At 43.6% G+C, this 13968-nt stretch overlaps 1 long non-coding RNA gene across 3 annotated transcripts in view; it reads left to right on the top strand.

Annotated features, from left to right (window-relative positions):
* Positions 1-1153: 1153 nt before the first annotated feature.
* The window catches only part of LOC106994204 (uncharacterized), a 35741-nt gene continuing 22926 nt past the window's right edge, over positions 1154-13968 (top strand). For 2 of the 3 annotated variants that reach the window (XR_013407840.1, XR_013407842.1), the window contains exons 1-2: positions 1154-1275; positions 4350-4474. This is a non-coding gene — a long non-coding RNA (uncharacterized LOC106994204). Of the gene's footprint in view, positions 1276-4349; positions 4475-11955; positions 12038-13968 lie in introns of those variants that run through there. The other variant, XR_013407841.1, reaches the window with a different exon arrangement.

Below are 13968 nucleotides of genomic sequence, written 5' to 3'. Positions count from 1 at the left end.
ATTTTAAGGCTGTCATTTATTGACTGTTTACTTAGTGACAAGCACTGTTCTGTGGTCATAACATAGGCCCATTTTACAGATGATAAAACAGGCCCAGAGAAGTCCCATTTATTCTTTGAACATTGAAGGTTCATTTTCTCAGGCAAAGACTATTCTTAAAAATACGCCTTATAATTTTTTTCTGTTTTTAAAATTGATATTTTTCCATTTTAGGACTGTAATCCCATGATTACAGAAAAGTATGAGGGGAAGAAAATCCCACTATCCAAAATCAGCCCTTAATATCTTGGCAAATTTCCACTAGTCCTCTTTATGAATATGTATACATTAAAATAAAAGAGTACTGTATACAGAGTTTGTATGTGATTTTCATCTTTACGTATCACAAGCGTATTCCCAGAATGTTAAATCTTTGAAAACGCATTTGCTTATAGGTCTATAATACTCCATTTTATAGGCATGCCATTTTCATCCAAGTATCAAATGGATTGACATACAATTGTTAATAATCTTTACTTTTTATACTTTAAATGCCATAGCATCTGTAACAATATCATCTTTTTTCATTCCCGATACAGGTAATTTTTGTCTTTTCTTTCTTTTTATTTCAGTGTAGCTAGTGGCTTATATACTTTATTGCTCTCAAAGAAACAGCATTTTATTTTCAGTGTTTTTTGATTTGGATTACTTACCTATTTTCTATTTCATTGATCTCCACTGTTGTTTTATTTTCTGTTTCTATTATTAGTGTGCTCTCACTTTTTCTAGCTTCTTGAGGTAGAAAGCTTAGATTAATTTTTTTCCTTTTGCGTGCTGCTTAGGCTGCATCCCACAAACTTGGCTATATTGTGTTCTCATTTTCAATCAGTTAAAAAAAATTCTAATTTCCCTTGTGATTTCTATTCATGGCTTATTTATCAATATGTGTTTTCTTTCCAAGTAGGAATTTTGTTTTGTTTTTCTTTTTTTTTTTTTTTTTTGAGACGGAGTCTCACTCTGTTGCCCAGGCTGGAGGGCAGTGGCGCGATCTCGGCTCACTGCAAGCTCCGCTTCCCAGGATCATGCCATTCTCCTGCCTCAGCATCCCAAGTAGCTAGGACTACAGGTGCCCGCCACCATGCCAGGCTAATTTTTTTTTTTTTTTTGTATTTTTAGTACAGATGGAGTTTCACCATGTTAGCCAGGATGGTCTCGATCTCCTGACCTCGTGATCCACCCACCTCGGGCTCCCAAAGTGCTGGGATTACAGGCATGAGCCACCGTGCCCGGCCCCAAGTAGGAATTTTAAGATATCTTTTAATTATCAATTTTCAAATTAATTCCACTATAGACTGAAAAACATTCTCTGTATAATTTTAATTAAGTGTATTGAAATTTGCTTCATGGCCCAGCACAGGGTCTATTCCAGTAAAAATTCCATGTGCCCTATAATAGGATATATATTCGGGATAAAAGTGAATGCTGCTATTATTGAATGTTGTTTTCTATAAATCTCAATTAGGTCAAACTTGTTGATAGTGTTGTTCAGGTCTTACTGATTTTCTGTCTGCTTTTTCTATCTATTACTGAGAGAACTGTAAATCTGGATTTGTCTAACTCTCTATTTTGTCAGCTTTTGCTTCATGCATTTGAAGCTGTGTAATTAGGCGCATACACAATTAGGATTGCAGTATCTCTTTGTTCCTTTTTTTTTTTTTTTTTTGAGACGGAGTTTCACTCTTGTTGCCCAAGCTGGAATGCAGTGGCGCGATCTCGGCTCACTGAAACCTCCACCTCCCGGGTTCAGGCGATTCTTCTGCCTCAGCCTCCCAAGTAGCTGGGGTTACATGCATGCGCCACCACGCCTGGCTAATTTTGTATTTTTAGAAGAGACGGGTTTCTCCATGTTTGTCAGACTGGTCTCGAACTCCCAACCTCAAGTGATCCACCTGCCTCAGCCTCCCAAAGTGCTGGGATTACAGGCATGAGCCACTACGCCTGGCCTCTTTGTTCCTTTTATCATTACGTTTATCTTCATTTCTGATGATGATGCAGGGCAGGCGAGCCCCAAAACTGAGGCTTAGTCAGGGAGGGTTTTTGGCTTTGTCCAGGAAAAAACTGAATGGTGAGCTAGTGGTATCAGACAGCAACTTTTATTGAAGCAGCAGTGCATGGTAGCAGCAAAGGGGACTGCTCCTTGCAGAGCAGGGCAGGGAGGCAGGGAGGGAGGGAGGGATGCCTCATAGTCATTGTGTCCAGGGTAGTAGTTTAGAGGCAGTTTTGCAGTCATATTTCTATTTATTTTTAATTATATGCAAATGATGGGGCGGATTATGCAGACATGTTTAATAAAGGGCTGTAACTTTCTGCTTGCTGAGTCATTGTCATGGAAAGGGGTGGTAAGTTCTGGGTGTTGCCATGGCAATGGTAAACTGACAGGCACACTGGTAGGCATGATGGAAAGGTGCTTCTGCCCTGTCCCTGTTTTAGCTAGTCCTCAATTTGGTCCAGTGTCTGAGCCCCGTCTCTTATTTCAATATTACTTTTCCTAAATTCTATTTTTTTCCTGATACTAACATTGAAACTGCCTTTGCAAAATTATAACTAAGGAAATTATGACCGTGAAAGACATCAGACCTAACCAACTCCATCTTGCTTCTAACCTCTAAACTGTCCTTGCCCATTCCTGGGTATAGGCCGAACGAGCCTTGGGAAGGAACTTAGTTTAGGGTTTAGATAATAGCCCTGACCAAAAGTGAAACTGTTCTTGCAAAACAAATAAAAGGTCACCAGCCACGCAGTTAAGGATGAGAGGGGCTGGAATTCTCAATATTGCCCGCCATTATTCCAGAGGTCATAAGATTGCAACTTCCAGAGGTCATAAGATTGCAACTTCCTCTTGAAGGTAACATCACCATTGTGAACCTAAGATTGGTCTGTTGAGATGTTTTTTCAGGTTTTTGCATTTCTGACAACTGGGTGTCCCCAGCCTGGAGGTGCCAACCAATCCAGTGGCCCCCATCCAGGAACTGACTCAGTACAAAAGGACAGCTTGGACTCCCTATGATTTCATCCCCAAACCAACCAATCCGCACTCCCAACCCACTGGCCCTACCCACCGAATTATCCTTAAAATCTCTGATCCCTGAGTTTTCAGGGAGACTGATTTGAATAATAATAAAACTCCAGTCTCCCCCACAGCCTGCTCTGCATAAATTACGCTTTCTCTACTGCAATTCCTTGTCTTGATAAATCGGCTGTCTAGGCAGCGGGCAACGTGAGCCCACTGGGCAGTTACAACATCCCCACTTCAGTTTCCTCATGACTACAGCTTACGTAGTGTATCCTTTTTCATTCTTTATTTTTAACCCATTTATGTGTTTAAAGTATATTTCTTATATACTGTGTATAGTAGATTATTACTTTTTTTTTATAAGAACTATTCAATCTCTACCCTTTAACTGGAGTGCTTTTATCCTTTCTTTCTTTCTTTCTTTTTTTTTTTTTTTGAGACAGTCTTGCTGTGTCAAGCTGGAGCACAGTGGTGCGATCTCGACTCACTGCAACCTCCGCCTCCCAGGTTGAAGTGGTTCTCCTGCCTCAGCCTCCCAAGTAGCTGAGACTACAGACATGCACCACCACACCCAGCTAATTTTTGTATTTTTAGTAGAGATGGGTTTCACCACGTTGTCCAGGCTGGTCTCGAACTCCTGGCCTCAAGCAATCCATCTGCCTCAGCCTCCCAAAGTTCTGGGATTCCAGGCGTGAGCCACCGCACCAGCCTTTTTACTATTTACATTTAATGTAATTATGGACATACCAGTTTAATGTCCTGGCATTGTGAAAACCAGTTATGCCACACTAAGGATTGTCTCATCTGTTCTCTTTCTAGATCAAGCATTTTTCTTTTTTTAAATTTATAAATGGGAAGCTTACATCACGGTATTTTTAATTCTAACTCTACGATTGGCTTAATAGCTAGGGCTTACAATATATATTTGAAGTTTTCACAGTCTACCTTCAATAACATTACACTACTTCACATGTAATTCAAGACCTGAGAGAAGATTACTTCCACTTCTCCGGCTCTGTGTTGTGCTCTCATGCCATACATTGTGCCTTTATATGTTACAAATCTCGGAACGTAGAATCATTGTTTTAAACAGCCAGTAATCTTTTAAAGAAATAAAAAGATGACTTTTGAAAATGCTTTTATATTTGCCCACATATTTACCAGTTCCTAAACTCTGCATTAGATATGACTTTCCATTGGATATCATTTTCTTTTAATCTTTTGCCTTTTTAAAATATCCTTCCTTAGAACCTTTTTTTAAAAAATATAATGCTATGTTGTTCTCAACATTTTTTAGTGTTGAAATAAAATCCAGTAATCGGAGAGCTCCTGGAATCTATGATGTGATCAGAAGATGGAGCAGTAATTTAAAACTGATTTTAGCCTCCGTGTGACCCAACGTTGTTGAAGGGCTGCCAAAAAGTAAGTTCTATCTCAGACTTTATTAACAGGACAGTAAGTCTCAGGATATGAACAATAATGTTGTGCTCCAATTTCATCGATGACGTGGAATGTTGTGTTCAGTTCTAGGTTCCACATTTCAAAGTTATTGACACATCTGAAGTGTGTTCACAAATGACCAACCAGGATCATGTAGGATCTAGAAATGGTGTCAGGGTGGTGCTGTCAGAGGAAGTGGAGATGTTTAACCCCCAGCCAGAGAGAAGAAACTGAAGTTACTTGAAGGGCCGCTGTGTCAAAAGGCGTCATACCTATTGAGAGTTGCTGCAGTGGTCAGAACAGAGCTAATGGGCAGAATTTGCAGGTAGACAAAGTTTGATTCAGTTTGGCTCAGCACCGTGCAAAAAGGAAAGGAGTTATTTTTGATAGTGAGCTTCCATCCATCGCAGGAGGTGTTCAAGTAGATGCTGTCAGAAAGCAAAAATGCCCTGCCTAGTAGGTAGGAGAGAGAAGAGTCATGTATTGGACGTAAGGATGAATTAGTTTACGTCCAAGCACGTTTCCAAATCTGATTCCATCCCTCCTTAATTTCTCTGCTGGTTCCTGCCTTTCTTCCCTTTGTCAGTGTTATTTTCCTGCCTATACACATTCCTATTTTCATCTCTTAGCAGCCCGTCCCTTCCCTGCCATCTCCTTTCTAATGTGTTTTTCCTTGACAAGTCAGGATGGTCTTGGGACTTGTGCTTAATTATAAAGACCTCCTTACATCATCAGTTTCTCCAAAGAACCACTTTCCTGTTGTAACGAAAATGTGACCATCCCTTAGTATATTGTCTAAGCCAAGATTCCCTGCCGGATAGAGGCTTGGACAAAGCTTACATGCCAAGACTAGGGAAATATTGTGGAAAGAAAATGTATATAAACCAGGCTTCGTACAGTAGTCTGGGTTTCTTGTATTCCACGGCCTTACTTTATCCTCATTTTTCTCCAGTTTTGCATACTCAACTTTAGAATATAGTTTTCTCAAAGTAAGATTTCAACGCAGTAATCATGGCTTGGGGCACTTTGTTTCCTATTTTTATTTCTTTTCTTTTTTTTTTTTTTTTTTTTTTTTTTGAGATGAAGTCTTGCTCTGTCACCCAGCTGGAGTGCAGTGGTGCGATCTCAACTGACTGCAACCTCCACCTCCCGGGCTCAAGCAATTCTCCTGCCTCAGCCTCCCGAGTAACTGGGACTATAGGCACACGCCACCACACCTGGCTAATTTTTGTATTTTTTTTTTTTTTTGAGACGGAGTCTCGCTCTGCCGCCCAGGCTGGAGTGCAGTGGCCGGATCTCAGCTCACTGCAAGCTCCGCCTCCCGGGTTTACGCCATTCTCCTGCCTCAGCCTCCCGAGTAGCTAGGACTACAGGCGCCCGCCGCCTCGCCCGGCTAGTTTTTTGTATTTTTTAGTAGAGACGGGGTTTCACCGTGTTCGCCAGGATGGTCTCGATCTCCTGACCTCGTGATCCGCCCGTCTCGGCCTCCCAAAGTGCTGGGATTACAGGCTTGAGCCACCGCGCCCGGCCAATTTTTGTATTTTTAGTAGAGACGGGGTTTCATCATGTTGTCCAGGCTGGTCTCAAACTCCTGACCTCAGGTGATCCGCCCACCTCGGCCTCCCAAAGTGTTGGGATTACAGGTATGAGCCACCGCACCGGGCCAGTTTCCTGCTTTAAAGGTGTTTTCCTAGTCAGCTGTGCTCATTCATCCTCAGTCCCTAAGTCTACTGGTGGCCTGTGCCCACAGCAATGAGTGTAGACTCATTGGACCCATGCTTTCAAAGGCAGCTCCGTCCACCTCCTGGGACATAGGCTAGTTTCCTTTGTGAAAGGAAAATATCTTGGGGTCCCAAAACCACTGAGCTAAAGGGAAGAGTCAAGCTGGAAACTGCTTAGGGCAAATTTGTTTCCCATTCTATTCAAAGTCACCTTCTGCTCACTGAGATAAACACATATCTAATTGCCTTTTTTGGAGTGGCTAATCAGAAACTCAAAAGAATGCATCCATTTGTCTCTTATCTGCCTATGACCTGGCAGATAAGAGACAAATAGGCAGATAAGAGAAAAATGGATGCCCTTCTCCTACTCAAGTTGTCCTGCCTTTCCAGACGGAACCAATGTTCATCTTACATATGCTGATTGATGTCTCATGTCTCCCTAAAATGTAGAAAACCAAACTGAGCTCTGACCACCTTGGCCACATGTCATCAGGGCCTCCTGAGACTGTGTTATGGGCATGCGTCCTCAACCTTGGCAAAATAAACTTTCTAAATTGACTGAGACCTGTCTCAGCTTTTCGGGGTTCACACCCTCTTAATGTGACTTTCTGCTTTATCCTCACGTTGGATCCGAAAAAGGCATGTGCGTGACTTGAGAAGCTATGTGTGATGGTCAATTTTATGTTTGACTTGACTAGGCCACAGGGTGCCCAGATGTTTGGTCAAACATATGGGTGTTTCTGTGAGGGTGTCGTGGATGCAGTTAGTGTTGAAATCAGCGGACTGAGTAGAAGTGATTGTCCCTTCCATGCGGGTGGGCCTCGTCCCATCAGTGGAAGGCTAGACTAGAACAAAAGGACTGATTCTCCACTGTTTAAGAGAGGATTCTTCCTGCCTGACATTGGCTTTTTCTTGCCTTTGGACTTGAACTGAAATGTTAGTCTGGGTCTCAAGCCTGCCAGTATTTGGAAGTGCACTGCTGGCTCTCCCGGGGCTCCAGCTGGCCAATTTCCCCTGCGGAGCTTAGTGCTTGCCAGCCTCCGTACTTGTGGGAGCCAATGCTTTGTAATAAATCCCTGTTTCTCTATGTATACATCCTGTTGGTTTTGCTTCTCTGGAGAACCTCACTAACACACTGTGCAACTGAGAACTCTCATGAAAGGTAAAACATTCAGCAACGTAGGTGGGGGCTCCTGCCATAATAGCTCCCCAAAATAGGACATCTTTGGAACCCTTGCCTCACTCTTCCTGTTTATTTGGTTTTCTGGCTTTGTCTGAGGTATTCTTATTTTTCTTTTGAGACAGGATTTTGCTCTGTCACCCAGGCTGCAGTGCAGTGATGCAATCCTGGCTCACTGCAGTCTCAATCTCCCAGGCTCCAACAATCCTCCCACCTCAGCCTCCCAAGTAGCTGGGATCACAGGCATGCTCCACCACATCTGGCTAATTTTTTAAAAAAAATTTTGTACAGACAGAGTGTCTATGTTTCCCAGGCTGATCTTGAACTCTGCCTTAACCTCCCAAAGTGCTGGGATTGCAGGTGTGAGCCACCATACCTGTCCTGTGGGATTCTTATCCTCTAACATCAGAGGTCCAGCTATATTACTAGAATGTGTTGCAAACCTGGACAGTGAAACCCTTTCTGCTATAGTATTGACTGTCGCCTGTGTTCTAAGCATTAGGTGAGCTAGTAAGGATTCCGAGTCAAATGAAGTGATCTCTACTCTCAAGAAGCCCGTAGTCTAGTGGGGAAGATGGCAAGCAGAACTTACAAACCAGCAATTGCAGGATAACCTAACAAATAAGATGGTGTATACACAAGACATCACAAGAACACAATGGGTAGGTACCCAGCCCCAAATAAGGAAACCAGGAATGGCTTTCAGAAGATGATATTCAGCAGGAATCCTTACAAACGAGTAGGACTTGTGCGTCAGTGATTATAGCAGCATTCTCACAACAGCCAAAGGGTGGAAATGACCCAGATGTTCATCAAAGGACATACAAAATGCAGCATACACAAGATGCAAATGGATATACAAAATGTAGCATTATACACAAAATGCAAATGGATATTTAAAATGTAGCATGTACAATGGAATATTAGTCAGCCTTAACAAGGAAGGACATTCTGACATGTGCTATAAAATGCGTGAACATAGAAAACACTATGCTAAATAAAATAAGCCAGTCATAGAGGGACAAATACTGCATGATCCCGCTCATGTGCAGTCCCAAGAACAGGTACATTCACAGAGACAGAAAGTAGAATGGTGGCCGCCTGGGGCTAAGAGTGGGGCGTTGTTGTTTGTTGAATATAGAGTTTCAGTTTGGAACGGTGAGAACGTTCTGGGAATTGAAAGTGGTGATGGATGCATAACATTGTGAATGTACTTAACACTTTTGAATTACACACTTAAAACTGGTTAAAATGGGGCTGGGTGAGGTGGCTCATGCCTATAATTCTAGCACTTTGGGAGGCCAAGGCAGGAGGGTTGTTTGAGCCCAGCAGTTTGGGACCAGCCTGGGCAACATAGAGAGACCCCATCTCTACAAAGGAATTGAGAAAGGGGAGGCTGGAAAAGTAAGCAAAGAATGTGACTGAGGAACCTTGGAAGCCCTGCCAATGACTTTGAGGTTTGGACTTTTTTCAAAGACAGTTGCACAGGTATCATCCACATTCACATCACAGGGAATGAACTCTGGTTGTCACCTTGGCATATTTCCCTTCAGTCTTTATATTGCAAGAAATTATAAATTTTTGTTTAAAAAATGCTTACTATAAGGAATTTAAACAGTCCTAAACATGAAGAGATGAAAATGTTTCACATTACCCCAAGCCCTTCACTCTTTTTTTTTTTTTTTGAGGAGACAGGGTCTCCCTATGTTGCCCAGGTTGGTCTCCAACTTCTGGCCTCAAGTAAGCCTCCCACCTCGGCCTCCCATAGCGCTGGGATTACAGGCATGAGCCACTGCACTCGGCCCATCACTCTTAAGTAAGAATATTAACGGAATATTTTTCTTTCATACAGATAGTTGAAATGGTTAATAAACAAATTCACATTTAAAAACTTGGGATCATGTAATTGCAGCCATTTACAATTTTTAGGTATTTAATTTTAGTTAAATTTAACATAAGAAACTGAAGTGAAACCAAAGGACACACTGACTGTCACATAAAAATATCTTCACCACTACAGGATGATTTCTTAAAGATCTGTATAGGATTAAGAAAAGAGTAATTATGAGGGACGCAGAAGAGAAGACACTGGCATTATTGTTTGTATTACACATTACATATCAATTTCAGAAAATACTGACTCCCTGCTATGAAAGACGAAAATATTAATACTTCTTCCACCTAACCCACTCGGTATTTTGTAGGTTACATGATTATCTCAAAATGTTCCATGCCGGGTGCAGTGGCTCACACTTGTAATCTCAGCACTTTGGGAGGCCGAGGCAGGTGAATCACCTGAGGTCAGGAGTTTGAGACCAGCCTGGCCAACATGGTGAAACCCCGTCTCTACTAAAAATACAAAAACTAGCCAGGCGTGGTGGTGGACGCCTGTAATCCCAGCTACTTGGGAGGCTGAGGCAGGAGAATCTCTCGAGCCCGGGAGTTGGAGGTTGCAGTGATCCGAGATCGCGCCACAGTACTCCAGCCTGGGTGACAAGAGTAAAACTCCGTCTCAAAAAAAAAAAAAAAGTTCCAGGTTTCCATCACTTGCACTGTGCTCTTTAATTAGTATTCTCCTAATTGTTCAGTTTTAATTCAATATTTAAACGAGTTTCACTTACTTGTCAGTCTTTTATCAGGGCTTTCCTACTCCTTGTCATTTTTGTTTTTAAATCATGATTCACCTAAAGTTGGTAACTTTTTTTTGCTTGTTTTTTTGTTTGTTTGTTTGTTTTGTTTTTGAGACAGAGTCTCGCTCTGTCACCCAGGCTGGAGGACAGTGGCACGATCTTGGCTCCTGCAACCTCCACCTCCTGGGTTCAAGCAATTCTCATGTCTCAGCCTCCCGAGTAGCCGGAATTACAGGTCCGTGCCACCACACCCAGCTAATTTTTGTATTTTTAGTAGAGACGGGGTTCTGCCATGTTGGCCAGGCTGGTCTCAAACTCCCAACGTTTTATGGTAAATGTTTTTTTCGAGAAGATTCATGACATTGTGTGGAGATGTCTGCCTGTTCCCTTTCCATTTGAAGGGCACCTTGACAGGTTAGATAGTCTCAGGTCACACTTCCTGGAACTCTGTTGACGTTACTCCATTGTCTTACGGCTTTGATTGCTATGAAGAATTCTCAGGCTGGTCTAATTTGTTTCTGTTGTAGTTGATTTCTGTTGCAGTTGATTTGTGTTTTTCTGGATGCCTGGAGATTTTTTGGCACAGAACCTCCTGGAGTATCAAAATCTCCAAGAACATGGGGTGTGCTTTTAATTTGCAGAGTCAATCCTGCCTGGGAGAGCCCATGTAGATATCTTTGAGTAAACCTTCTCCACCCCTTTTCAATCCTCTGCTTCAGGAACACACGATTGTTCTTATGTTGGTTTCTCTTCTTTTCTGTACCATATCCATTCTCCTCTCCGTTTTAACATCTCTGTTGTCTTCGTTTGCATACACTGAGATTACTGGAAACCTTTCTTCTGTGCCAGTGTGCTTGAATTTTTAGCTATGTCTAGTCCTTTGATTTTTTAATAATCTACACGTTAGTTGTCTAATTACAGTGTTCTGGAGTTTGAGGCAATGGAGTGGGGGAATAGAAGGAAAGGGCAGAAAGCTTGACTGTGGCCATGTGCAGCCTGTTGGAGAAGCTGCACCCTGCTCTTTGCTGCTGTGTTGCTGTGTGGAACCTGGGATCACTCTGCCTGGCTGCAGGGGTGGTGTGGGAATGGCAGGTGTCAACATTCCCACATGGGGCTTCAGATGGTTCTTCCGATTTAGGCGTAGTCCTGGAACCCTCCTTTCTGCTGGGGAGTCAGTTCTGTGCTTCACTTTTCCCATTTCTCCCATTCCTCTGCCCCTCAGTATCCCCAGTCTCCCCCTTGACTCTTTGACTCTTTGTAAAGTGCTCTGTTTACTTCTCAGGCTGGTGGTCCCAAAGAGGGGAAAATAGCAAAGTCTATTGACTCTCCGTGTTTTCAATAGTTATTTTAAAACGTTCCTTTCGGTGATCACTCGCCATCTTTGACTTTTCCCTTTCATTCATTTCCTAGTCATTCACTGGGCACGTATCACATGCCAAGCACTGGCAGAGATACTCGCAGTTCAAGGACAAGTGGCATAGTCTCTGCTCGTGGAGTTTATGGTTCATTTTATTTCTCATTTCATTAATCACAAAATCTTCCCAATTTGCTATTAGTTATTATCCTCTTCCTCTCTACTCTTGTCAGCCTGTTCCAAGGCTTCATTATCTCTTACGCATATGATGCAATCACCTCCTATACATTCCTCCTTATCCGAGAATTCCTGTTGACAAGTCAAGCCTGCATAATATCTTTAGAGAAATCATTTCAAAATCACTTTCTTCATGACTCTCTTCTAACCAAGAAATTATCAGCAACTCCTTACTTGTGACGACGCAAGCCCAGGCTCCCGATCACAGGTCCCTGTCCTGTGGCTCCAAGCTCTCCACGTGCAGTGAATACCGTGGAGTGGCTTGTTCAGCATCCATCCCAAACCCTTCCAGCATTCCTTTCATAAGCCGCCCAAATTGAGAGCTAAAAATTACATTTTTCTGACTCTACCGCAGTTAGAATCCCAGCTGTGAGGAGATTCCGACTGTCAGATGCACTTGGTGAGATCTGATTCAAAGCTGAGGTGTGTGGAAGAGAACTGGGGGTGAAGCATCCATTTTGCCAGCGTGGGTTGCGACAAGGGCAGGGGGGTCTGGTTTGGAGGCAGTGGCTTCCTGGTCTGGAGGCAGCTTCTTAATGTGGCAGCTGCCAGGTCATGGCAGAGCCCTCTCTGCTCTCTTGGTGACCACTTCTACAGTGTGGTTAAGAGTCATTCTTGGTTGGCCAGGTGCAGTGGCTCACACCTGTAATCCCAGCACTTAGGGAGGCCAAGGCTGGCAGATCGCCTGAGGTCAAGAATTGGAGACCAGTCTGGCCAACATGGTGAAACCCTGTGTCTACTAAAAATACAAAAAGTTAGCTGGACTGGTGGCACATGCCTGTAATCCTAGCTCCTTGGGACACTGAGACAAGAGAATCACTTGAAACCAGGAGGCAGAAGTTGCAGTGAGCTGAGACCACACCATTGCACTCCAGCCTGGACAACAAGAGCGAAACTCCATCAAGAAAGAAAGAAACAAAGAAACAGAGAGAGAGAGGGAGGGAGGGAGGGAGGGAGGGAAGGAAAGGAAGGAAGGAAGGAAGGGAGGAAGGAAGGAAGGAAGGAAGGAAGGAAGGAAGGAAGGAAGGAAGGAAGGAAGGAAGGAAGGAAGGAAGGAAGGGAGGGAGGGAGGGAGGGAGGGAGGGAGGGAGGGAGGGAGGGAGGGAGGGAGGGAGGGAAAGAAAGAAAGGAAAAAATAGTCATTCTTGGAAGCTTAACCTAGAGACTAGAGGCTTTGTTTCTTCTTTCCATTGTCCAAGTAGCATATACTGCTAAGTCCTTTCTGCTTTAACTGTCTAGCCTGGCACCTGGTTCCTGCGATTGCTGCCTCTGACTAACCAATGTATTCTACTATCCAACTTTAATCCTTACTTTCCCCCACAACTTACCAGGCTAGTCTCCTCTCTGGTTCCAGGAATATATCCTGTTCACTCCTGCCCCTGGGCCTTCATTCTCATTCTCATTTGTCCCCTGCCCTGTAGTGATCTCCACTGGGCCCTCTAATTCCAGATCTACAGCCAGAGCTGTCTCCTGGAGCCTTCTTTGACGGCTCTTGTCCCTACTGATCATCTCTAAAAGACAGGAAGGCACAGCCCTGAGAGTCAGGCGCAGGTTTATAGTCTCAGCTCTTCCACTGCCCAATTGCAGTACTGGAAAAACCAGCTCTTAGTTTCCTTCGCTGTCAAACATGGAGGCTGGACCACATGGACACTCCATTCTCTTCCAGTTCTAAAGTCGTTAAGACTCTTACAGCTCCAAGAAAAGCCACTTTCCAATTCAAGAGAGCCAGGCTGCTCTTAAACACATTTTATTTCAAATTCTGTGACATCTTTATTTCCTGACACCTTTTTTCTGCAAGGTTGACTGTGCCCATGTGGAATTGTTTATTTTAATTGCTGGAAAGTCCCTGCAGCTGGCAGAGCCAGGCATCGAGTGATGAGGAACAGAGTATTTTTTTTAACAAGGCAATTTCTCCTCCGAGTGTGGTCACTGCTTTATGGACAAAATAAACAACTTGCATATGTTCAATTACCCGGCTTGTCTACTGAGACCTCCTGGCCATAGCGAAGGCCTGATTGGTGACCATCCAAAACAAGCTCTCAGTCCACGTTCCAAGAAAGGCAGACGACGAGGCCTGGAGGACACAACGCTAGGCCGTGCTGGGCCTCATTAGAGGCTCCACGAAAGTCAGCACCAAGGAGCAAACGCTTTGGAGCCTCGGGGGTGATTGACTTGGCAGAACAATGAGGTCTTGGGGTGAGATCATTCCCAGCCTTTTCCTTCAGAGTGAGAAAGAGAACGTGCTGATTTCCACACCACTGCAGAGGCTGTCACTGTCATCTGGTGGACGGAGCAGCAGGAGGGAGCACACCAGAAGCCTGTCGAGGCAGGTCTGCCGCTTACCAGGCTAGTGT

The sequence above is a fragment of the Macaca mulatta genome, chromosome 17, assembly GCF_049350105.2.
Source record: "Macaca mulatta isolate MMU2019108-1 chromosome 17, T2T-MMU8v2.0, whole genome shotgun sequence".
Lineage (NCBI taxonomy): Eukaryota > Metazoa > Chordata > Mammalia > Primates > Cercopithecidae > Macaca > Macaca mulatta.
This window is presented reverse-complemented; position numbering and strand designations above follow the sequence as displayed.